The sequence below is a fragment of the Carlito syrichta genome, unplaced genomic scaffold (assembly GCF_000164805.1).
Source record: "Carlito syrichta isolate Samal-C Ts95f unplaced genomic scaffold, Tarsius_syrichta-2.0.1 Scaffold130776, whole genome shotgun sequence".
Lineage (NCBI taxonomy): Eukaryota > Metazoa > Chordata > Mammalia > Primates > Tarsiidae > Carlito > Carlito syrichta.
In genome coordinates, this window is record NW_007074872.1 from 28,876 (window position 1) to 55,494 (window position 26,619).

Genomic DNA, 26,619 nt, shown 5'->3' on the forward strand with positions numbered 1-26,619 from the left:
TAAATATATAAATAAATAAATATATATATATATATATATATACACACACACACACATACACACACAGAGGAATTTTTCTTTTGAGTTGGTGTCTTACTCTGTCGCCCAGGCTGGAGTGCAGTGGCACCCTCACAACCACTGTTGCCTCGACCTTCAGGGCTCAGGTAATCCTTCTGCCTCAGTCTTCCAAGTAGCTGGAGTGACAGGTGCGTGTTACCATGCACAGCTTATTTTTAAAATTTATTGTCGAGATGCGGTCTCACCGAGTTGCCCAGGCTGGTCTCAAACTCCTAAGCTCAGGCAATCTTCTTGCTTTGGCCTCCCAAAGTGCTAGGATTATAAGCTTGAGTCACCATGCCCAACCACTTCATGCTTTTTAATAAAAAAGATTAAAAAAATTAATATCAATGCTGAATATAACATAATGTAGATGTGAATCACGGACTATCCATGATGAGAATATACTTCATTCTTTCCACTTCATGTTTTCATGAAACATGAAACAAGTTGCCCTGGCTGGTCTCGAACCTGTGGGCTCAGGCAATCCTCTCACCTGGCCTCCCGAAATGCTGTGATTATAGGCATGAGCCACCACATCTGACCAAACCTGTCTTTTTCATTGGAGGGTATAATACAGAGATTATGACCATTGGCTACAGATTATAACACATAGGTTAAAATGTCTTATATGTAAGACAATCAGGGAAGCAATTCACAGAGCTCCTATTTCACCTCCTCCCAGAATTCAACAAAAATCCTTACCTTGTGTTTATAGCAATAACTCTTGTTCTGAGAGTGTCATTGTACCTCCTAGCCAAGAAGCAACTAACTTCAAAAAGCTAGAATTTACTATGACAGAGAGTTAACTAATTGATTTCAGGAAGAACTTATCTATAGAACCCAGTGGGGGCCTCCTAGTTTGGGAACGCAATGGGTTTGTTGCTGATACCCGTATGAAGATTGGCGGTCATTCTAAAAATTCTGCCAGTCATGCTATTTTCTCAATTGAAAATAAAGCTCTTGGCTGGGTGCAGCGGCTCAGCCTGTAATCCCAGCACTTTGGGAGGCCGAGGTGAGAGGATTGCCTGAGCCTGGGGGTTTGAGACCAGACCCGGCAACTTGGTGAAACCTTGTCTCTACAATAAATCACATAAAAACAAACCGGGCATGGTGGCGTGCATCTGTAGTTCCAGCTACTTGGAAGGCTGAGGTGGAAGGATTGCCTAAGCCCAGCAGGTCGAGGCTGTGGTGGCTGTGAGCATGCCACTGCACTCCAGCCTGGGTGACAAGAGTGAAACTCCAACTCAAAAAAAAAAAAAAAAAAGGTGTTGAAGCAGAGATAATTGAATAAAAGTGAATGTGTTCCAAAGTCTGTTACAAATAGGATGCTTCTTTAAAAATTTTGAGTTGGGTCTCACTCTTTCACATAGACTGGAGTATATTGGTATGATCATGGGCACTGTAGCCTTGAACTCCTGGGCTGAGGGAATCCACCTTCCTCAGCCTCCCAAGTATCTGAGACTACAGGTGTATGCCACCACACTTGGCTAACTTTTTGATTTTTTTTTTTATAGAGACCAAGGTCTTGCTATGTTGCCTAGGCTAGAAGTAGGATTCTTTTGTAAGAAAGTTTAGCAGAGAAGTAGACTTTTTGAATTTATCTTTTTTTTTCATTGGCGGGTAATAGTACAGAGGTTATCATCATTGGCTACAGATTATAACATACAAGCTAAAATGTCTTAGTATGTAAGACAATCAGTAAAACCTAATGGTTTAGGAAAAAAATCAGCAAAACTTCATGACTTAAAAAGAAATCAGCCGGGCTCGGTGGCTCAGCCTGTAATCCCGCGCCTTTGGGAGGCTGAGGTGAGTGGATTGCCTGAGCCCGTGGGTTCAAGACCCGCCTGGGCAGCGAGACCTCATCTCTACAATAAATAAAAAAAATCAGCCGGGCGTGGTAGCGCATGCCTGTAATTCTGGCTACTTGGAAGGCTGAGGCGGAAGGATCGCCGAGCCCAGCAGGCGAGGCTGCGGTGGCCGGGAGCGGCCACTGCACTCCAGTCTGGGCGACAGAGTGAGACTTCAACTCAAAAAAAAAAAAAAAAAAAAAAGAAATCAGTGTCTTTTTCAATGTGAGTAGATTATGTATTTATCAGTACATCAATAGATACATACTCTACAGAAACTCAGAATAAGATTCTAAACTCAGGGGCAGCATGTCTTATGAATCAGAAGATCTTCCTCAGGGGATTAATTTGGAAGCTTGTGAAATGTGACTTGTAGATTATCAGCAAAGACCTCCTATCTTGTTCATCCTGTGTTCCAAGTCCTAGGTTGGGTCTAGGTACTCAGATGAAGTCTGTTGTAACTCCAACTGTCCATTTTACCAAGGAGGCTATGAGACTCAGAGAGGGCAAGTGACTCACCCAGGGTCACAGATGGCGAGTGGCAGAGCCTGGACTTGAAGTCAGTTCTGTTGAATACAGAACTTGTTCCTTCTCAACATTTGAGGAAAGGAAAGGCGAAACTCCAGCCAGTGGGAAGCCAGGGTGCTTGTTTTTGAGACACCCTAGATGGCTCCTGGGAGGTGTGTCTTCATGGTGACACAACATGAGAACCGTTCACCTGTATTGTGCATCAGCAATGTGTCCCTGCTGTCCAGAATCCTTATTTCTTTTAATGATTGAATTTATGCAGTTCTGAATCATTAGTTCTGGGCGGGGGTGTGAGATTCTGCATTTCCTGGAAGCTCTCAGGTGATATCGAGGGGGCAGGTTTGGGGGCCACACTTTGAGTAGTTTAGCCTTAGAATTCAAGGGCTAGTTGCCAAGCCCTTTCCCTTTACTCCCACTTTTGGGGGCTCCGTTCTTAGTGGAGCCCTTCTCCAAGATCCTCTTCTGACTTCCCATTTCCCAGATGGGAAGACTGAGCCTGGGAGGGCCGAGCAAGGATGGGGCAGAATGAGGACTCCACTCAGGGTTCCCTGGCTCTGGCCTCCTCTGCCTGGGCTCCTTCTACTCCCAGTCCCTCTCAGCCTTAACCCCCATGCCTCCCCTCTGAGCCCAGCCTCCAGGTTGGCTCTTCCAGCTGGGCTCTTTCTTCATGCCCACAGTCTGACCCGGGTAATCTTCAATGAGACTGGATTCTTTGTTCCTGCCCCTGGCAATCACGTCTCCAACAGGGTCCTGGAGGCAGGACTTGAAACCTGGCCAGGTTGCAGTAGAGGCCAGAGTTTTCATCTCTGAATCTCTTAATTCTGCACTGAGAAATGGAGGGTGATGTTCTTCTGGCCCACGCTGGGAGATGATCTCAGAAGATGATCTGGGACAAGGCTTGGCCTGGCCTGGCTCACCTGCCACCTTAGTGCTCAACTTCCTGCTGCACCCTCACCCTCGCCTTGGAAGGGCATGGTGGCTGTAATCTTTGGGACTCAGAGTACCGTTACCTACCCCCAAACTTACCCTCCACCTTGCATAGGAGTTGCTGAGACCTGAGGATCCAGTGATGCTGCTGGGTCATCCTGAGCTGGTGCCTCTGCACCCAGCGGGTTCTTCCCCTAGGCATGGCTGGCAGCCCGGACACAGAGAGGCAGCCAGGCCTGTGGGGATTGGCTGGCCCAGCCCAGCCCCTCCTGCAGCCATTCCCTAGATCAAGAGCCGGGGGCAAAGACCGCCCAGCAGAAGGGGAGAGGAGGTTGTGTGGGACGAGCTGATCCCGACAGAGGTGCCAGGCTGAGGGTGGCGGGAATGGAGGGTCTTGACCTGGGATGACAAGGGGTGCTGCCTGAGGTGGGTGTAATTATAGGGAGCTGACTTTGGGGTCAGGTGCTTGCAGTAACTGGAGGCCAATGGCTGCAGTTTCTAGTTGCGTCTTTCTGGACTTCAGCTGCCTTTCTCTGTGTCTCTCTGTCTCCCTCTCGCCCCTCTGCTCCATTCTGACTCTGCCTCTTCCCTGGGTGTTCCTCTGTGCTCTCAGCTCTTGTTCACCCATCCTTGAGCCTTCCCTGCCCCGCCCCCAGCACCTTGCTGGCCCTGCCCGTCTTCACTGTCCCTGGAGCTCCCATGACCCTTTCCCTGGACTCAGGAACTCACCTTCCATCTCATGCCCTGCAGGATGCCGCAGCTAAGCCTGTCCTTGTTGGGCCTCGGGCCTGTGGTAGTGTCTCCGTGGCAGCTCCTGCTGCTGGTCGGGGGATCCTGGCTCCTGGCACACGTCCTGGCCTGGACCTACACTGTTTATGACAACTGCCGTCGCCTTCGGGGTTTCCAGCAGCCCCCAAAATGTAACTGGTTTTGGGGTCACCTGGACCTGGTGAGTGTGACATCAGGATGAGTCTGGGGTATCAGGATGGATGAACTTCCTGAGGGGTAGGAATGGGGATCAGGGAACTGGGATGAGGGTAGGTTGAGGCCTGGGGCAGCAAAGAAGCTGGAAGGAGGCCCACTCATTCTCACTCATTCCTCTACTAAATCACTCCTCTACTTATTCACTTTTCTTTTTCTATTTTGGAAATGATTCAACTTTTTATTTCTCGGTTTTTTTTTTGTGATTTTTTTTGAGTTAGAGTCTCTCTCTATCACCCAGACTGGAGTGCAGTGGCACACCCACGGCCACCCCAGCGTCGACCTGTTGGTCTCCGGCGATCCTTCCACCTCAGCCTTCTAAATAGCCAGAACTACAGGCACACTCTACCATGCCCGGCTAATTTTTTGAAATATTGAGAGACGGAGTCTCATCAAGTTGCCTGGGCTGGTCTTGAACCCACAGGATCAGGCAATCCACTCGCCTCGGCCTCCCAAAGTGCTGGAATTACAGGTTGAGCCACCGAACCTGGCCAAACTTTTTATTTCACAGAGCACAATCCATCAATTCTGTTGTTTTTTATTCAGTTCTTTTTATTTTATTTTAAAGATGTGAGGTACAATTCAGGATTAGGTATACAAATGGTCATCGTACAGGTAAAGTTTGGGCCTCCCTTTGGTTCCCACTTTGCCCAGTTTGAGATCAGGTACCTTTACTGATGTCATGTGTTCTCTCCACCTCCCCTGGCAGTTTTCAGCTACTGCCAATCTCTTTCTTAGAGTATTATGGTAAATGTTCAGGGTCCGCTTATGAGTGAGAACATGTGGTACTCAGTTCTTTGTTTCTGAGACAGATCACTGGGTATTAAAGACTATAAATCCATCCAATTGGCTGTGAAGTCCATAATTTTGTTCTTCTTCATGGCTGCATAATATTCCATCATGTATATGTACCACATTTAAAAAATCCAGTCCAGTTTCGGTGGGCAGCATATTCCATGTTTTCATTATTGTGAATAGTGTGGCAATAAACATATGTGTGCAGGTATCTTTTTGTAGAGTGATTTAAGCTCCTCTGAGTATATTCCCAGAAGGGCGATTGCTGAATCATATGGAAGGTCAATTTCTAGTTCTTTTAGGAATTGCCACACTGTTTTCCATAGAGGTTGAACTAGTTTGCATTCCCACCAGCAGTGCAGAAATGTTCCTGTTTCTCTGAATCCTCGCCAGCATCTGCTGTTGCTTGTTTTATTAGTGATGAACATTTTTACTGGAGTTAGGTGAAATCTCAATGTGGTTTTGATGAGCATTTCTCTGACGAATAGCGAGGCTGAGCATTTTTTCATGTCTGTTGGCTGCCCGTATGTCTTCTTTTGAGCAATTCACTCACTTTCTTTTCTTTTTTTGGTTGAGTTGGAGTCTCCCTCTGTCGCCCAGGCTGGAGTGCAGTGGCACACTCATGGTCACCCCAGCATCGATCTGCTAGGCGCCGGCGATCCTTCCGCCTCAGCCTTCCAAGTAGCTGGAACTACAGGCATGCGCTTCCACGCCCAGTTAATTTCATTTATCTATCTATCTATCTATCTATCTATCTATCTATCTATCTATCTATCTATCTATGTACCTATCATCATCATCATCTATCTATCTATTGTAGAGATGAGGTCTTGCCAGGCTGCCCCAGCTGGTCTTGAGTCTGTGGGCTCAGATAATCCACTTGCTTCGGCCTCCCAAAGTGCTGGGATTATAGGTCGAGCCACCGAGCCCCGTCGCTCGCTCACTTTTCTACTCACTCACTCACCCCTCTGCTCACTCATTCATTCCTCTTCTCACTCACACACTCCTCTGCTCACTCATTCCCTCTTATACTCACTCACTCATTCCTTTATTCACTCACTCATTCCTCTACTCACTCAATCACTTGTCTACTCACTTACTCCCTCCTCTAATCACTCCCTACTTTGCTCACTCCCTCCTCTATTCACTCATTCCTTTTCTCACTCACTCACCTGCTCACTCACTCCTCTACTCACTCACTCACTCACTCTTCTACTCCCTCACTCATTCATTTTCTCACTTACTACTTCCTCTATTCACCCACTCCTTTCTCTACGCACTCTGTCATTCTTCTACTCACTCCCTCCTCCGCTCACTCACTCTCTCCTCCTTTGTGCCATCTCAAGTCTTTCTCCTCTCTGTGTCCCATCACTACTAGCCTCCTCTGGATCCTTTCTGGGCCTTTTTTTCCTTCACTAGTGTTTCTCTAGGGTTTCCCAAGGTGGGACCTCACAGAGTGAGCCCTCTTTGTAGTTTTTACATTCTTCACTGCTCACTTGAGGCCTTTTGAGCCCACTATTTGGGTTCTGCCTTTTGCCTGACCCATTTCTTGTGTCTGTTCATCTCTGAACTGTTGTTTTCTCTCAGAAATTAACCGTAACATCCTCACCTCCCACACAGAGGCACAGTAGAACCAGAAGGGACACGTGGGCAAGCTCTCACCCTCATCCTCTCCTCTTACAAGGGCCTTATACTCTTTCCCACTAATTTTTTTTTTTTTTTGGAGTTGGAGTCTCACTCTGTTGCCCAGACTGGAGTGCAGTGGCCGCTCCCGGCCACTGCAGCCTCGACCTGCTGGGCTCCGGCTAATTTTTGGATTATTGTAGAGATGAGGTCTCGCCAAGTTGCCCAGGTGGGTCTCGAACCCACGGGCTCAGGCAATTCACTCACCTCAGCCTCCCAAAGTACAGGATTACAGGCTGAGCCATGGAGCCCAGCTCCCACTAAAATTTTTTTTTTTTTTTTTGAGTTGGAGTCTCACTCTGTCACCCAGACTGGAGTGCAGTGGCCGCTCCCGGCCACCGCAGCCTCGACCTGCTGGGCTCCAGTGATCCTTCCGCCTCAGCCTTCCGAGTAGCTGGAGTTACAGGCGCGCTACCACGCCCGGCTAATTTTTTGATTTTTATTGTAGAGATGAGGTCTCGCCTGCCCAGGCGGGTCTCTAACTCGCGGGCTCAGGCAATCCACTCACCTCAGCCCCCCAAAGGCACGGGATTACAGGCTGAGCCACGGAGCCCAGCTCCCACTAAAATTTTTTAATGAACCCTGTCACCTAACCTGCATAAAAGTAGGCTACTCACTTCCCTTTTCAGTAGCCTCCTTGACTCCCTTCCCCCAGACCTTGTTCTCCCCTTTGGGTGATATGGCCTCAGTCCATTCATTTGAAAATGGCCAGATTGAGGGGAATGTCCATGGGTACAGTGGGAGGGTGCACAGGACACACTAGCACAGAACCTGGAGTGCAGAAAGTGCTCACAGGTGGGAGCCACCTTCTTGAGGGACAGTTAGATTCACCTCTGCTTCCCCGGGGCTACTGAGAGTAGAAGGTCCTCTGTGTGCAGACCCTTATCCCCCAGAGGAACTAGAGCCCCTGAGGACCAGATAGAACAGGAAAGGATGTGGGGACCAGCCCTAGGAACATGTTCTGACCCACACTAGTGCCCATAGCATCCATTTGGGGACCTCTCCATATGGACAGAACTATTCCCAGGACAAGAATATATTTCTTCTAGAGCTAAGCTGGGCCTCTCCGTGAGTAGAAAGCATGTTTTCTCCCTCTGCCCTGGATGAACCCTTAGGACTTGGAGACATATCTAAGAGAGAAGGAACAGAAAAAAGCAGAGTTCCTCTTTCTGCAGAATCCAGAAATTCTATTAACTGCAGGGTATTCCTTATTCTCTGAGACCTCACCAGTATCTGTTGTTTTTGACTTTTTAAAAATTCGAGTTGGAGTCTCACTCCATCGCCCAGGCAGGTCAGGGTGCTGTGGCATGCTCGTGGCCATCCCATTGTCAACCTGCTGGGCTCCTTCCACCTTAGCCTTCCAAGTGTGCTACCATGCCTCGCTAATTTTTTGATTTATTGTAGAGATGAGGTCTCACCATGTTGCCCAGGTTGGTCTCGAACTCGTGGGCTCAGGCAATCCTCTTACTTTGGCCTCCCAAAGTGCTGGGATTATAGACTTGAGCCACAGTGCCCAGCCTTGACTTTTTAATAATAGCCATTCTGATTGATGTGAGATGATGTTTTATTATGGTTTAATTTACATTTCTTGATTATTAGCATAATTTTATTGGCAGCTTGTTTTCCCTCCCTCTCTCCCTCCCTCCCTCTCTCTCTCTCTCTTTCTTTCTTTCTCTCTCTCTCTCTCTCTCTCTCTCTTTCTTGAATCAGAACCTCACTCTGTCACCCAGACTGGAGTGCAGTGGCACCATCATGACTACCACAGCCTCAAACTGATGGGCTCAGGCGATCCTTCCACCTCAGCCTTCTACCTAGGACTACAGGTATGTACCACCATGCCCAACTAAGTTTTTTTTATTCACTGTAGAGACAAGGTCTCACCACGTTTGCCCAGGCTGGTCTCAAACTCCTTGGCTCAGACAATCTTCTTGCCTCGGCCTCCCAAAGTGTTGGGATTACAGGTGTTAGCCACCATGGCCAGCACTTGTATGTCTTCTTTGAGAAGTGTCTGTTCATGTCCTTTGCCCATTTTTAAATTTTTTTCCAGCAGGTTCATTTACTGATTCTGGATTTTAGGCCTTAGACTGAGAAGTCCATGATATACCCTGAGCAAACCGGAGAACCTGGGTCTCTGGGGTTATAATCTAGTGAGTTTAAAGGCCTAGAGTTCTGCTATCAGAAGTCAGGTGAAGATGGATGTCCCAGCTCCAGAAGAGAGGGAAACATCACCCTTCCTCTGCCTATCCAAGTCCTCAACAGACTGAGTGATGCTTGACTGCAATGGGGGAGGGTGAATCTTCCTTCCTCAGTTCATTGATTCAAATGTTCACCTCTCCTGAAACACCCTTACAGATACACCCATGATGTTTTATCAGCTATCTGGGCATCCCTTAGCCCAGTCAAGTTGACATCTTAAATTAACCATCCCAGGAGGTGACCACACTGACTTTCTTGCAGATCACCACCACAGAGCAGGGCTTGAGGATTCTGACTCAGCTGGTGGCCACCTACCCCCAGAGCTTTATGAGGTGGCTGGGTCCTACCTCTCCCATCATCAGTTTGTGCCACCCTGGAACCATCCGGTTTGCCATCAGTGCCTCAGGTATCCTTGCAGAGCTTGTGGGCACCATGGCACATGGTGTGATTGTGGGCACCATGGCACATATGAGAGCTTCCAGCTCCCCCTTCCCTGAGCTTCTGGGCAGCCCCAACCCCTTCTTTATTCTCTCTCTGCTGTCTTCCTCTTTCCTTCGTGTGTGCACTAACCCCCACCTCAATGTCTCCTCTCTCCATTGCCATCTGCACCCCTGCCCTGGTATACTGGGCACCATTAGGGCCTCCAAAGGCCTCAAACCAGAGCCTTTTCTGGGGCGAATCACCAAGTTTGAGGAGATGGATTTGGACAGATCTCAAATTTGTGGGATCAGGAATAAGCCAGAGAAAGATGGGCTGTGACATCCCAGAAGAGAAAATATCTCTGCTGGGGCAGGCTGGAAGGCTTCCTGGAGGAGGAGTTTCTGGAGTTGGACTTGAACAATGAGTAGGAATTTTTTAAAGCAGAGGGCAAGGTGATGCAGTGGGCCTCGAAAGTATTTAGGGTAAACTGTCAAGCCTAGCATGATCCTCAGATCCACAGCAATGAGGAGGGCTTGCTGTTGGTGGAGGATCTGGGCTGTTATACTCATGATATCCACCTCTGGGAGGAAGGTCAGTTCCTTCTTCCCCATCCCGTGGCTCAGACACCATAGATTCATAGCTCTCTTTCTCTAGGCCCCAGGAATCTCCTCTAGGAGATCCCACCCCAGCCTGGTGCCCTTCCCTTGCCCTCTGCCCTTCCTGTCCTTGAATGGGTCATGCTGATCAGGGAAAGGGTCAGCATCCCACAGAGACGATGAACCTGGCCTCCAAATGCCGAGCAGCTCTGGGAAGGTTTCTGGCTCTCCCTGGTTGCTGAGGTCTCTTTCAGTTGTGAATGGTAGAAATGCAACTTGTTATGGTCTAAGCAGATAAAGAAAATCTATTGACTGTAAAGTTCAGGCATGAATGGATCCAATGCTATCAAGAATGTATCTTCATTTCTCAGTTGTGTAAGTTGTGTAAGTTTTTTTTTGTAGAGTGTTGAGATATGCTTGGGTGTTGCAGAATGTGTTAGACCATGTAGGAGCCACATCAAGGCATGCTGGGGTGTGCTGTGTCATGTTAGGATGTGTCATTACTCTACTGTTCTGCTGCAGCCTGGTCTGGTCTCTCCTCACCTTTTCCCATTTTCCCTTCTTCCTCTGCCCTTGGCCACCTTTTTGCTATGCTGTGCATGGAGTGGGGAAGTGCAGACTTCAGGCTGGGCATTTCCCACCATACCCAGAGTCCCTCTCTGCCCCTTTCCATGGTCCCTGATTCTTGAGGCCATGAAGATTCATGGTTCTCATTCTTGACAGATGGCATTACAGACAAAGAGATGATCTTCTACAGCTTCCTGAAGCCCTGACTGGGTGAGTGACTCCAGGCGAAGAGGGTTGGGGATGACCTGTTGGGGCCGGGGGAGGGTGCTGCCCTTGCCCACTGCCCTTGGCTGTGCTACTAGGGGCGGGCTCTTGCTGATTTCTGGTGATAAGTGGAGCCAGCACTGGGATGCTGATGCTGGATGTCCTTGCCTGTAATGCCATTTCAACATTCTGAAGCTCTATGTGAAGATTTTTTTTTTTTTGAGTTGGAGTCTCACTCTGTCGCCCAGACTGGAGTGCAGTGGCCGCTTCTGGCCACCGCAGCCTCAACCTGCTGGGCTCTGGTGATCCTTCCGCCTCAGCCTTCCGAGTAGCTGGAATTACAGGCATGTGCTACCACACCCAGCTGGTTTTTTGATTTATTGTAGAGATGAGGTCTCGCTGCCCAGGCGGGTCTCGAACCCGCGGGCTCAGGCAATCCACTCACCTCAGCCTCCCAAAGGCATGGGATTACAGGCTGAGCCACCGAGTCCGGCTTCTTATGTGAAGATTTTTAATGAGAGCATGGGTGTCATGCATGTGAGTTCCTTGAACCCACGGTCCCAGCTGGAGCCTTGAAGTGAAGGCATTGTAGAGAGGTCTGGTCTGGAATTTTGGCTCTGCTGGGTGGGTTTGGGCTGGAGTCTCACTCTGTTGCCCAGACTGGAGTGCAGTGGCACACTCCTGCTCACCGCAGCCTCAACCTGCTGGGCTCCAGCGATCCTTCCACATCAGTCTTCCAAGTAGCTGGAACTACAGGCGTGCACTACCACGCCCGGCTAATTTTTTTTGATTTATTGTAGAGATGAGGTCTCGCCAAGTTGCCCAGGCGGGTCTTGAACCTGCGGGCTCAGGCAATCCATGCATCTCAGCCTCCCAAAGTGCAGAATTGCAGGCTGAGCCACCGAGCCTGGTTGGGCCATTGCTTTTCTTCTCAGAGTCTTGGTTTCTTCATTTGTGAAATGGGAATAATAATTCCTTCTTAAAAGGTGCTAAGATGATGTAATGGAGTCATGTCCTTGGTACATAGTAGGTGCTCAGACGGTGTCAATTTTCATGTTTTTCTCATTAAAGAGTAATGATGAAGATTGCATAGTAAGCATTACTCAATATAAATCACTTCAAAAATGATTGGCTTAAAGCAATAAGGGTTTATTATTATTTTTTTAGCGGTGTCTCACTCCATTGCCCAGACTAGAGTGTGGTGGCATGATCACGGCTCACTGCAGCTTTGACCTCCTTGGCTCAGAATGATCCTTCCACCTCAATCTTGTGGCATATGCCTCCATGCTTGACTGACTTTTTTTTTAGTTTTTTGTAGTGGCATGATCTTGCTATGTTGCCCAGACTTGTCTTGAACTCCTGAGTTCATATGATCTTCCTGTCTCGGCCTCCCAAAGTTTTGGGTTTACAGTCCAGGACTTTTTTTGGTAGGTAGTTTTCCTATGATGAAGTCAATTTCCCGGTTTGTTATTATAGGGTATCAGTTTCTTCTTGTTTCAACATGGGGAGGTTGTGTGACGTCAGAAAATCCATCATTTCATTTCGGTTATCAAGTTTGTTTCCATACAGGTTTATATAGTAATCCATGATAATATTTTGTATTTCTTTGGGATCAGTTGTCACCTGATCTTTTGTGTTTCTGATTGTATTCATTTGGGCTTTTTCTCTCCTTTTCTTGGTCACTCTAGCCAGGGGTTCATCAGTCTTGTTTATTATTTCAAACAACCAACTTTTTGCTTTGTTTATTTTCTTTTTCTTCTTCTTTTTTTTTGTGTTGGAGTCTCACTCCATCGCCCAGACTGGAGTGTAGTGGCATACTCATGGCCACCGCAGCCTCGACCTGCTGGGCTCTGGCGATCCTTCCGCCTCAGCCATCCAAGTAGCCGGAACTACAGGGACGTGCTACCATGCCCAGCTAATTTTTGATTTATTGTAGAGATGAGGTCTTGCCAAGTTGCCGGGTGGGTCTTGAACCTGCAGGCTCAAGCAATCCACTCGTCTTGGTCTCCCAAAGTGCTGGGATTACAGGCTGAGCCATCGAGCCCGGCTGCTTTGTTGATTTTCTTATGTTTTTGTCTTCTATGTTCTTTGGAGCCCACTTCCCACCACCTTTCAATATGTCCATATGTATACTTCCTGAAACCACAATGAGATAAGAGAATGAAAAATAATGGAAAGAAAGAAGGGAGATGAAGAGGAAGAAGAAGAAGGAAAACAGGCAAATGAACAGATTAACAAACAAACAAAAATAAGGAAATAAATGAAGATACACTCACCCTCAAACACACCCATATGCAAAAACAGAGAGAGAAAAAGGGCAAATCAAATCAGATGACACACAGAAAGATTATGTATGTAAAGAGCGGGCAGAAAAAATAATGAGCTCTCTCTTGTGGCCATTTCTGGAACTTCAGTTTCCTTTCCTTTTTATTTTTAATTTTTAATTTTTTAACAGGCATGTCACAAGCACAGCTGCTTTTGGCTCCCAGCAGTAGGGAGTGGGCTCTGGTCTCTAGACCCTCTGGTCTCTAGCCCCAGGGACTGCTGGAGGAGTGAAGGGTGAATCAGATTGCACGTGCCTGTGTTTGGTTCAGTGAGAGTGTGGTGGGGCATCCGTTTCTCTGGCATCCTGCACTTGGAGTATCCTCTCTGGGTCAATGATGGCCAGTCCCATAAGGGTGTAGAGATCGCTCCCTCGACCTCAGGATGCAGGCTGCTCAGAGTTGGATGAGCTAAAGCAGGTCTCTGCCCGGGTTCAGGACAGTGAAAATGGCATCAACCTGCATCTTCTCCAGTAGGGCTCAGCTCCAGTTTTCCTCCCTGCTTTCTCCATGGTCCAGCTGCCAGTGTCTGGCCTATTTCTGCAGGTCAGAATAATTTCTATGGCTTCAGCCAGCTAAAGGTGGTGTGGGCCTGGTGCCACGTGTTGAGAGGTGGCTGATCTCTGCTGCCTTTTCCTGAGAGATGCCCAGAGAATGGTGGATGTTTCTTTCTTTTTTTTTTTTGAGTTGGAGTCTCACTCAGTCGCCCAGACTGGAGTGCAGTGGCCACTTCTGGCCACCACGGCCTCGCCTGCTGGGATCCAGCGATCCTTCCACCTCAGCCTTCCGAGTAGCCGGAATTACAGGCATGCGCTACCACGCCCGGCTGATGTTTTTGATTTATTGTAGAGATGAAGTCTCACTGCCCAGGCAGGTCTCGAACCCGTGGGCTCAGGCAATCCACTCACCTCAGCCTCCCAAAGGCGCGGGATTACAAGCTGAGCCACCGAGCCCGGTTTGGCGGATGTTTCTTGAGTGATCCTTCAGTGATAATGTCCAATTGGTTTGCATAGAAATATGTTTTTGTGAGTGTGCCACTATTAGATGTGAAAGGGTAAACTGAGGTGAGGTGGGCCGGTGCCGGTAACAGAGGAATAATGCAAGATTACCACCAAGTGAGAAGTAGAAGAAGGTAAAGTTTATTATTCACCTTTCAGGTTCAGATTGGAAAGGGGCCAACAATCAGAGGCAAGTGTGGCCTCCAAGGGTCAAGAACTGGGTATATTTAAAGGCTTTTGGGGTAAGGGGGTTTGGGCCTGGAAGGGTCTGGACCAAAAGGAATGTCCAGGGCTGCAGGTCTTTGATATTGATTGTAGCTATATGAGTCTTAACTCTTGACATAACCAGACATTAGCACCTCATGCCTTTGGGTGGTGGGCTAGATGAGAGGAGACAAGGGGAGGGCTTTTCCTGTAAGAGACCTGTCAGACATTTCCAGTCCACAAACTCCATAGAAAGAAATGGTCTTGTTATAATTTCTATGGCTTCAGCCAGCTAAAGGGCCTGAAAGGTTCTTACAGATTGTTATACTAAAGAATGAATTGAATAGTTGGGTTGTCCTTGTCTTGCAACTGATGGAGATTTGTTGAGGGGGTGGGATAGGCTGCCAGCTTGGCCTGCAGTAAAATGTCTGAATGCTTCCTAAAATCTGCCTATTGGAAATTTATCTATGTTTAACCTGTGCTAGATTCAAAGCATATCAGTCTAAGCAAAAATGGTTATGCTGAGGCAAAATGTGAACTAAGTTTATTCTAAGTTTCTCAGGGTCCCTCCTTTCAAGGTGATTGTGCTGAATACCACATAGCAACATAAGTCTGTTAACTTCAAAGCCATAGAAGGCAGCTCCTGATTTGCCTCCTCAGATCCCCTGGGGTGATGAGTGGGAAAGGCAAGGGATAAAATCTTTATAACTGCTATTCAGAATCACTTCACACTTCTTGTGAAACTCTCCCACATAATAAAGCTGACAGGAACACTTGGCATTAGCATCAGAGAAATCTCTGTAATCCCAGCACTTTGGGAGGCCAAGGCAGGAGGATAATTGAAGCCCAAAGTTTTCTTGGGTGACAGAAGGAGACTCTCTCTAGTTCTAGGTACTTTGGAGGGTGAGGCGGGGAGATTGCTTGAGTAGAGGAGTTCCAGGTCAAACTGGACAATGTAGCAAGAGCTCATCTAGATTCAGGATCAGATGGAGGAGTTCAACCTAGGGATGAGCTGTTCTAAGATTTTCCCCAGACACAAAGCCTTGCTAGATGGAACTGGTTGTTCTCTCCTCAGCATCTGGGTTTAAAAGGCTCCCTTCTGCCATGGGACCAAGGATGAGGGGCCTGTCCCATGGAGAATAAGCTCCATATCTTAATGAGAGTTGCTGAAAAGTCACAGTGCAGAGTGTGGATACAGGGGGATATAAAGAATTGTGGATAAGGTTTTTGGGCCTACTATACTTTTCTTTATATATATATATATATATATATATTTTTTTTTTTTTTTTTAATTTTTTGGATTCTCCCAGAAGACACAAGACTCCTGGGTCAGAGACAAAGGGCAGTTGATTATTCATGGCACCACAAGCACCATGTGCTTCTTGTTGGTTTGCATCCTTTCTCTAAGCCACCCAACTCCCTGAGGGTGACTTAGGTGTCTTCTACAGTTGCCTGCTGATATATTATATTGCACTACAAGGGAGAAGCATTAGCCTTAGGCAATCTGCTTTTACAGCAAGCAGAAACAAGCCTGATGTGTGTCTGGTGGAGTCATTATCTTATCTCTCAAGGTTGTCCTCTGCAAACACAAGTCTGAGAAATGACTCAGGTTAAGAACATCACGGTCTAGCATTCTTGGCATGCCTGAAAGGAGCTCAGGGCCCATGGAGGACTGCCTCTCCCAAGAGAGGGAATTTTTGGAAATCAATTTATAACCATGAAGGTGAGGCAAGCTAATATTTTTTGAGAACTCACCATATGATATAATACATACATATACATATAATACCACATGATATGATATAATACATATAGCTCATACATAATACATATAATGCATATAATAACATGCCATATGATATAATACATATAATAATGATATATAATCATATATCATGCGATATAATAATACCATGTTCCAATTCCCTGATATATGTTGTCTAACTTAATTTTCACAACCCAGCAAGGTAGATGTTATTTTTTCCCCACTGCAGATGGGGAAACAGGACCAGAGAGATTAGGGAGATTTCCCAAGTGCATGCTGCTTGTGAGTGAGTGAGTCTAGGTGTGGTGGAGAAGAGGTTTTAATCTGGCATCAAAGCCGGCCAACTTAATTGGGACCTAGAGGAAGGCAAGTTGACCAAAGGCACAGGGAGCATAGGAGGCAGAGCTGGGCCTTGAAGTCAGATGTCCTGATTCCAAGACTTGGGTGTTCATCTCTTGATAGTAATAGCTTTCCCTCCTGCCCTAGGACCAAGCAGACCAGATTCTGTCTGAGGATGGGTTCCTGGGGCAGAGGACCAGCAGGCTGGTTCTGGGAGAGTCTATTCTGATGTTTGGGGTTGGGGAGGGGCTCATGGGAGCTAGGTCCCAGGCCCAGCTCTGTCTTCTTTTCTGGCTAGGCCAAGTGGCAGCGCCTGGCCTCAGAGGGCACCGCCTGTCTGGAAATGTTTGAACACAACAGCCTCATGACCTTGGAATGTTTGCAGAAATGCATCTTTAGCTATGACAGCAACCATCTGGAGTGAGTTTTTGTCCAGGACCTGAGAACATGGACCATGGGTTCAAGGGGACACATGGGGGTGGAAGGCCTTATCAGGGAAGTCAGAAGAGCCTTCCCGGAAGAGGTGAGTCAGAACTGGGCGCTGAAGCACAGGGAAGGGAGGAGAGAAAGAGCAGTTCTTCCAGGCAGGTGGAAATTTCTGAGTAAAGCCAGGGAGGATAGGATGAGCAGAGCATGTACAACAACATGCAATAGGAAGACACCTTGGCAATGAGGGCTGAGGGGACAGGAGGGGCTAGATGTTAAGGATATTAAAAATAGAGGCAAAGGGGTATGCACTTTTCCCCAGGGATCCCTGGAAGGTATTTGAGTGAATGAGAGTCATAATCAGAGCTGAGCTTGGACATTTGACTCTATGGAGGATTGGCTGTCATGTAGATGCAGGAAGCAAAGAGACCATGGAGAAGAAGAGATCTGAGCTTGGTAGAGAAAATGGGGCAGGTTTGGGAGAAACCGAAGAAGAATGGGCAGGACAGATGTTGAGTAAGAAAGAGAGAAGATGCACACGGTGTCCAGGCCCTGCCCGGGGATCTGGGGTATGAAGCAGCTCACAGTGGGAGGCAGAGAGAGAGGTGTGCTTGGAAGGTGCCCTTTTTGCAATGGGACATGGTCCTGGGATTCTGGCTGGCAGGTGCTCCCAGGGTTTCATGTGTGTAAGTAGCTGCTTCCTCTCTGGCCTGGCCCTGCAGGAATCCCAGTGAATATATTGCTGCCATATTAGAGCTCAGTGCCCTCTTGTCAAAATGACACCGGTAGATCTTCCTGTACATGGACTTCCTGTATTACCTCACTCCCAAAGGGTGATGCTTCCGCAGGGCCTGTGATGTGGTACACGACTTCACAGATGCTGTCATTCAGGAGTGGCGTGGTATCCTCACTAGCCTGGGTGTGGATGACTTTCTCAAGGCCAAGGCCAAGACTAAGACTTTAGATTTCATTGATGTGCTTCTGCTGAACAAGGTGGGCCTCTCTGGGATCTGAATTCAAGAGGTAGAATGGAGCTTCTGTCAAATGTCAGATCAAAGAACTTAGACTTGATCCAGAGAACACTAGTAAGCATGGACGGTGCTTGAAGAAGGGTGGGACAAATCAGATACATTTTAAAAATATCTTTGTAGAAGGCTACCTGGGAGGAGCCAATGAGAGGCAGGAAACCAGGGAGGAAGCCCATGGGGGCAGATCTGGAGATGATGAGGGAGGGATACGACTTGGATGATGGGTCTTCAGGTACTGCTTCAGGTTGGACTCAAGTGATCTCAGGGCTAGTGTGATTCGAGGGTCTTGTCTTGTTTCTAGGATGAAAATGGGAAGGAGTTGTCAGATGAGGGCATACGAGCAGAAACCAATACCTTCATGTTTGGGGGTGAGGGTCCCAGTGTGGGTCTACAGGGGGGACGGGGTCTCTTCATACTAGGGATGTGATGGGGGACCCCGATTCACTTCATTCTGCCTATCTTCCTTACCCCAACCCTCCCGGGAGGCCTCAATGTGTGGGTGCTGTCCACCCTCTAGTGCTCAAGCAGCCCTGAGATCCAAACTTACATAACTGCTCCTCAGGCCACGACACCACAGCCAGTGGCGTCTCCTGGGTCTTGTACAACCTTGCAAGGCAACCAGAATACCAGGAGCGATGCTGGCAGGAGGTATGAGAGCTCCTGAGGGACTGTGAGTCTAAAGAGATTGAATGGTGAGTGCAGGGTCTCGTGGCCTGTTTCTAAGCCCCTCACTTGGGGGCTGCTCTCAGATAGGGAAGGGGGATAATGTTTTCATCATTTCTGCCACTATTGTCTGGTGGGAATAAGACAAAAGACCTGAAGCAGGGTCTGGTACCCAGCCTGTCTAGCAAAGCTAAATTTGTAGCCAAGTGGAGTGGCTCACTCCTGTAATCCTAGCTCTTTGGAAGGCCAAGGTGAGAGGATTGCTTGAGCCTAGGAGTTCAAGACCAGCTTGGGCAACCTAGTGAGGCCTCATCTTTGCATAAAAAGGATAAGGTTTTGCACGCTTTGGAGCAGAAAGATCTGGTAGTTCATACTTATTGCCCCACTAACTTGCTATGACAATTCATGAAATCAATTCCTTTTTCTAAATGACTCTTCTCTATAAATTGGGAATCTACGCCCCTCAGGGTTTCTTAGAGAATTAGTGACAATGAATGTAAAGCAGATGCCGCCAGCATGTACTCAGTGTGAAACTGCTGCCCCACCCACTTCCTGTCCTGTCCAAAGTTGCATTATATTCCCTAGACCTTCACGCCCCTTAATTTTTACTCTTCCCTACAACTCTCACTTTGTAGTCTATTCCATGAATTCACAAATATTTTAGCGGATAACAGTCCTGGTCCTGTTTGTTCAGTAAACACTCCACACTGACTCTCCTTTCCCTCTGACTTGGGCAGGGCTGGGGTCAAAGGAGAAGGAGACAAGGCTGGGAGTGAAACGGGGAACACGGATGTTGGGCATGAGTGTCGGACCGAGCTTCTGCTCAGAGGGCCAGCTGTGCAAAGACCAGGATGTTTATCTTGGAGGACTTTTTTCATCCAGGGAAACGACAACCAAAAAAGTTGCTTGCGGTGAGATTGGATGAATAGGGAGAGTGGGGCACAGGGGTCATGTCATTTTGGGTCAACAACTGCTGAGCACTCAGCATGGTGTGGGCAGATGCACTTGTAAATGACCCCTCATGAAATGGGCAAATGCGTTGAAAAAAATCTCCAAGAAAAAAAAAAATCATTGATGTTGAATGCAGTCTCTTACAACAATGCTAGCTGGTACACTAGTGAAATGTGTTTCTAGAGCACTTACCTAGTGGGGGATGCCTGTACTACAAGGGGTCTGCCCTCCAAAAATAAAAGACCACTTGAGTTTTGAATTCAGTAGCTGTTGGAAAATCTACTGCCACACACAGATTTTGAGATGTCCATGTCCTCATATTTTTTCCAACAGTGTGCACTATGAAACCTTAAAATATTTGCCAATCCTTGGCAGTAGTAGGAAACTGCCGGGTGGGCGGGAGCAGGATTGACAGTAGTGGGAAATTGCTAGAGGAAGAGGGGCTTACCTCATCAACAAGGGAACCTACATAATGAACATTTGTATACCTAACCCTGAATTGTATCCCATATATTTAAAATTAAAAAAATATAAAATAGTTGCCAGTCTCATCAGTGGAATATAATACTTGGTTATTTTACATTTTTTGCGGGAGTGGGGGGCTAGGGTTTCACTCTGTAGCTCAGGCTGGAATGCAGTGGCACACTCATGGCTACCACAGTCTCAACCTGCTGGGCTCAGGTGATCCTTCCACTTCAGCCTTCCAAGTAGCTGGAAACACAGAAGCGTATCACCACACCCAGCTAGTTTTTTGATTTATTGTAGAGATGAGGTTTCCTTAAGTTGCCCAGGCTGGTTTGGAATCCCTGGGGTCAGGCAATCCTCTTGCCTCTGTCTCTCAAATTGCTGGGATTACATGTGCGAGCCACCGCACCAGCAATACTTCGTTATTTTTATTTTTTGAGTTGGAGTCTCACTCTGTCGCCCAGACTGGAGTGCAGTGGCATGCTCCCGGCCACTGAAGCCTCGACCTGCTGGACTCCGGCAATCCTTCCACCTCAGCCTTCCAAGTGGCTGGAAATACAGACACGCGCTACCATGCCCGGCTAATTTTTGATTTATTGTAGAGACGAGGTCTCGCCAAGTTGCCTGGGCGGGTCTCGAACCCGTGGGCTCAGGTAATCCACTCGCCTGACATCCCAAAGTGCTGGGATTACAGACTGAGCCACCGAACCTGGACATTACTTTGTTATTTTAATGAACATCACTTTAAGTATGGGTAAAGTCGAGCAATATGTTCGCCTGCTAATCAGCCATCCATTACCTCTATTCCTGTAAATTGCCAGTTAGCATAATTTGTTTTAACTAATTTTAAAAAATGGTTTTAGAAGAATTTTTTACGCATTAAGAAATTTATTTCTTTTTTGTTATGCAAAATTCTTCTTTGGATTGGTTTTTATTTTATTTTGTTTTGGTTCATTTATTTTTGAAAAATTTTACTTGTTATTGTTATTGTATTATTATAATTATTTTTTTGAGTAAGTAGGGATTTATTAGAAGACAGAAAAGCTACTGTCAGTAGGAGGGGACCTGAGAGAGGGTTGCCCCTTTATTTATTTATTTGAGTTGGAGTCTCACTTTGTCACCTAGACTGGAGTGCAGTGGCACACTCCCTGTCACCGCAGCCTCAATCTGCTGGGCCCCGGCGATCCTTCTGCCTCAGCCTTCCAAGTAGCCATAACTACAGGTGTGCACTACCACGCCCGGCTAGTTTTTGGTTTATTGCAGAGATGAGGTCTCACTAAGTTGCCGGGCAGGTCTCAAACCCGCGGGCTTAGGCAATCCATTTACCTCGGCCTCCCAAAGTGCTGGGATTACAGGCTGAGCCACTGAGCCCAGCCCATTATTTATTTTTAAAGTTGAGGTCTCACTCTGTCATCCAGGCTGGAGTGAAGTGGCATGATCACGGCTTATGGCAGCCTTGATCTCCTGGGCTGAGGTGACACTTCTGCCTCAGCCTCCCAAGTAGCTGGGTCTATAGGCACGTGCCATTACACCTGACTAATATTTTGATTTTTTGTAGAGACAAAATCTCTCTATGTTGCCCAGGCTGGTCTCAAACTCCTGGGCTTAAGCAATCCTCCTGCGTTGGCCACCCAAAGTGCTGAAGTTACAAGCATGAGCCAGTACCAGGCCTAGTTAATTTATTTGTTGTTAAATTTATTAATTCTTTCCTTGATAGTTTTTGTTTTTTATTTTTATTTTTCCTTAGAGATGAAGTCTCACCAAGTTGCCCAGGCTAGTCTTGAACCCCTGAGCTTAGGCAATCTTCTCACCTCGGTCTCCCAAAGTGCTGGGATTATAGGCGTGAGCCACCGCACCTGGCCCTGAACATTTTAATTAATTGCTTTTTTTGGACCTCAGGTGCCAGTACTTGAGTTAACCATGTTCCTCAATTCCTGGCTAATTCTCATCATTTTCCCAGCCAATAATTATTTATCCCCATGTATCTCAATTTTCACTTCCAGCCCTCCACCAATAGGGTCCTAGGGAGATGGATCCTTTGCTTTGTAAAATTTGTTGTTGAGATGGGTATATTTAAAAATTCCAAATATGTTGTTATATCACAGATCTTGTGCTTGGTCTTATCTAATTCAGAAATGTAGCACTATGATTTTAAGTCATCCATGGTTCTAAGTTCATTTAGTCTTTTGCTTTTTTTTTGAGTTGGAGTCTCACTCTTTCGCCCAGACTGGAGTGCAGTAGCCACTCCTGGCCACCACAGCCTCGACCTGCTGGGCTCCGGCGATCCTTCCTCCTCAGCCTTCCAAGTAGCCGGAATTACAGGCATGCGCTACCATGCCCAGATGAATTTTTGATTTATTGTAGAGATGAGGTCTTACTGCCCAGGCAGGTCTCGAACCCGCGGGTTCAGGCAATCCACTCACCTCAGCCTCCCAAAGGCGTGGGATTACAGGCTGAGCCACCGAGCCTGGCTAGTCTTTTGCTTTTAACCACCATACAGACCTTTCCTCTCCAATCCCTTAGTGCTGATACCCAGACTGCTTCCCTTTCTGCAGTGCAATGAACATCTTTGTACATGTCTCTTCATTTGCCTGTCTGAGAATCATTCTGAAATGCATACTTGTGAGCCAGCTTGCTGGGACACGAAACACACATCGTGTTTCCTTGGCCATGTATTGGCAGTTGCCCTCCAGAATGGCAGCCCCTGTCCACACCACTATCAGCACATGAGTCCGTCTACCCCTACACCTCGGCCAACCCCTTAGCATCACCTACCTTGTTAATTGTTGAATAGATGTGGAGTGACATCTCAATGTTAGATAACTTCCATGGAAGCTTTTTTTTTCTTTTTGAGCCAGAGTCTCACTTTGTCGCCCAGGCTGGAATGCAGTGGTACGCTCATGGCCAGTTCAGTTTCGACCTGCTGGGCTCAGGCAACACTTCCATCTCAGCCTTCCAAGTAACTGGAACCACAGGCATGTGCCACCATGCCCGGCTAATTTTTTCAATTTATTGTAGAGATGAGATCTCCCCAAGTTGCCCAGGCTGATCTCAAATCCCTGAGCTCAGGCAATCCTCTTGCTTCCACCTCCCAAGGTGCTGGGATTACAGACATGAGCCACCGCACATGGCCCATTTCTTCTTAATGTCTTGTGTTTGTCTTGTGATTTCCATGAAATCTTAGATCATATTCTTTCTTTTCTCTTGGATCACCCGTGCTTTCTCTTGCTGATTTGTAGGACTTCCTTATACATTTAAGATATTGTTTTAGATCTGTCTCTTTATTGTAGACATCTTCTCTAAATCTCTCATCTGAATGTTAATTTGGTCCATGGTATCTTCTATAACACATACATCCTTAATTTTCATGCATTTTTTTCCCCTTGCCCTTTCAGATTGTGCTTTTGGGATTCTAAGAATTTCTGCTCTGAAGTTACAAAAATCTCTCTTTTGCTATCTTCTTTTTTTTTTGAGTTGGAGTCTCACTCTGTTGCCCAGACTGGAGTGCAGTGGCCGCTTCCAGCCACTGCAGCCTTGACCTGCTGGGCTCTGGCGATCCTTCCGCCTCAGCCTTCTGAGTAGCCAAAATTACAGGCATGCGCTACCACGCCCGGCTCATTTTTTGATTTATTGTAGAGATGAGGGCTCGCCAAATTGCCCAGGTGGGTCTTGAACCCGCGGGCTCAGGCAATCCACTCACCTCAGCCTCCCAAAGCGCGGGATTACAGGCTGAGCCACCGAGCCCGGCTTTTCTTTTTTTTTTTTTTTTGAGTCAGAGTCTCACTCTGTCACCTAGGCTGGAGAGCATGGCACGCTCATGGCCACAGCAGCCTCGACCTGTTGGGATCAGGCAATTCTTCTGTCTCATCCTTCCATGTAGCTGGAACCGCAGGCGTATGCTACCACACCCAGTTAATTTTTTTGATTTATCATAGAGACGAAATCTTACTAAGTTGCCCAGGCTGGTCTTGAACCCGTGGGTTCAGACAATCCTCTTGCCTCGGCCTCCCAAAGTGCTGGTATTACAGGCATAAGTCACCATGCCCAGTTTCTGTAATCTTCTTTTAACTTTATACCATTACTTGTCTAATACAGGTAGGGACCCTACCCTGTATATTGAGTAGACAAAGATCTGGTTCTTTTTGTTATAACATTTCCAGTTGTCTGAACACTTTCCACTGAAGTATTTAGCTACTCCCTGGGAGTGTTGGACCCTCCTTTTTCAGGTGCTAGGTTTTCACGTATTCAAGTCTGACTCCAAGCTCTTTACTCTGTTTTATGGTTCTGTTTTCTGTTCTTTCAGCAGTGCCATGGTTAAACATTTTAAAATTTCATCTTTATTACTTTCCCTTTGTAATAGGTCTTAATATTTGGTAGATTAGGTTTCTCCCCTGCAATTTTTCCTTTTTAAACTGATGTGACCCTTGATGAATTATAATTCTTCTCTTTAATTAGAATAAGATTGTTAACTTCTAAAAAAATCCAACTAGATTTTTATTGATTGCATTTTCATTGATTAATTTAGAAAGCATTGATACCTTTGTATAATAATATATGATAATTCCACACTACAGTGTAAAGTGAGTTTTATTTATTCTTTTATTGTTTTTAAAATTTTATTTTTATTTTAAAGATGTGAGGTACAATTCAGAGTTAGGTATACAAACGGTCATTGTACAGGTAAAGTTTGGTCCTCACTTTGGTCCCCACTTCATCTGGTTTGAGACCAGGTACCCTTATTGATGAAGTATGCCTCCCCCGCCCCCAGCAGTTTCCCACCACTGCCAGTCCTTTTTTTATAGTATTATGGTAATTATTCAGGGTATGCTTGAGTGAGAACATGTGGTACTCAAGTTATTTGTTTCTGTGATAGATCACTGAGTATTATAGACTCTAAATCCATCCAAGTTGCTGCAAAGTTCATAATTTTGTCCTTGTTTATGGCTGCATAATATTCCATTGCATATATGTACCACATTTTAAAAAATCCAGTTTTCTTTCAATGGGCAGCATGACTGGTTCCATGTTTTTGCTATTGTGAATAATGCTGCAATAAACGTGCATGCATAGGTATCTTTTTTGTAGAATGATTTGATATTCCCAGGTGGGGGATTACTGGATATGAAAGGTCAATTTCTAGTTCTTTTGGAAATCACCACACTGTTTTCCAAAGAGGTTGAACTAGGTTGCACTCCCACCAACAGTGCAGAAACATATTTTATTTTAATTTATTTTTTTGAGTCAGAGCCCTTAATGAAAATTTCGTTTGCTTTGCTAACTTCTTATACAATTTTTAAAACATTTTCAGTCTGTCTACCAACTGAGCCATTTCACCAGCTTTAAAAAAAACTTTTTAATGAAGATGAATTAACACTTTTAAGGATACCCTCTATGAGTCATGTTTCACCCAGATATGCTTCTAAAAGCATCAGGCCAAGTTTTCTTCTAGTGTTTTTGTGATTTTGATTCTAATGTATGAATCTTTAATCTATCTGGAATTAATTTCATCATAGGGTTAAGGATCAGAGGGAGGTGGTGAGAGGGTCTCATGGGACAGCAGGAGGGCTGTTTTTCCTCCTTGGATAACTTTTGAGGTTTCCTAGGGAGGACCTGGCCCAATTGCCTTTCTTGACCATGTGCATTAAGGAGAGTCTGTGGTTGCATCCTCCTGTCCCGGCCTTCTCCCGTTGCTGTACACAGGACGTTGTGCTCCCTGATGGCTGCATCATCCCCAAAGGTGCCCACCACCGCAGGGGAGGAGGCTCCTGGGCAGGGTGGTGGTCCCATCAGGCACTGTGGACTTAGTCCCGACTGTCCCCTCTTCAGGATCCATCACAACCCCTCAGTCTGGTCAGATCCTGAGGTGCTGCCCCTCCCCCATTCCTGGAACCTGGTAAGGGGATGGGATCCTGACTGGTGAAATCAGATACTCCCCCTGTACTGTACCCACATGTGTCTTTTTCTGGGGATAGTTGGGTGTCCTGAGAGGCCCCACCCAGCAGCCCTATCTTGCTCGGCCCCCAGGTCTACAACCCCTTCCGTTTCGACCCAGAAAATCCTCAGAAGAGGTCCCCTCTGGCTTATATTCCATCTGGACGGGTCCCAGGTGAGGCTAAGGGCTCTCTGAGGCATGAGTGGGGCGAGGGTGGTACAGATCTTGGCCTCCTCAGAGGCCGGACTTGTTTGGCTTAGTGTTTCAGGAGGGTTAGGGCTTAAATAAGATCCTAGGCAAAAAGGCTGTGTTTTCTCATACACCCCCACCCCCAACGTCTGCTGGTGTCTGAGTTCAGGGCTGGAGTCTTGACCAGGCTCAGGGGACATGCAAGCCTTCATGGGAGTCTCAGGCATGGGTAGCCCCCCTTTCAGCCCCTCAAGCTGATCTGGGTGAGGGTGGGAGTCCCGGGTCAGGTTCCAAGCCAGATGGGGCCAGTGTCCAGGCCCTGGGCGCAGTCACAGGCCCCTCCTCCCCCCAATCCCCATCACCACCGGGAGCTGCATCTGGCAGGCGTTCGCCATGACTGAGATGAAGGTGGTCCTGGTACTCACGCTGCTGCGCTTCCGCATCCTGCCTGACAACACGGAGCTCCGCAGGAAGCTGGAGATGGTCCTGCGCGCAGAGGATGGACTTTGGCTGTGAATGGAGTCACTGAATTGA

The 26,619-nt window shown here is 47.0% G+C and overlaps 1 pseudogene; it reads left to right on the plus strand.

The window, feature by feature from the left end:
* Positions 1–4,104: 4,104 nt before the first annotated feature.
* LOC103250634 lies at positions 4,105–26,619 on the plus strand (annotated as a pseudogene).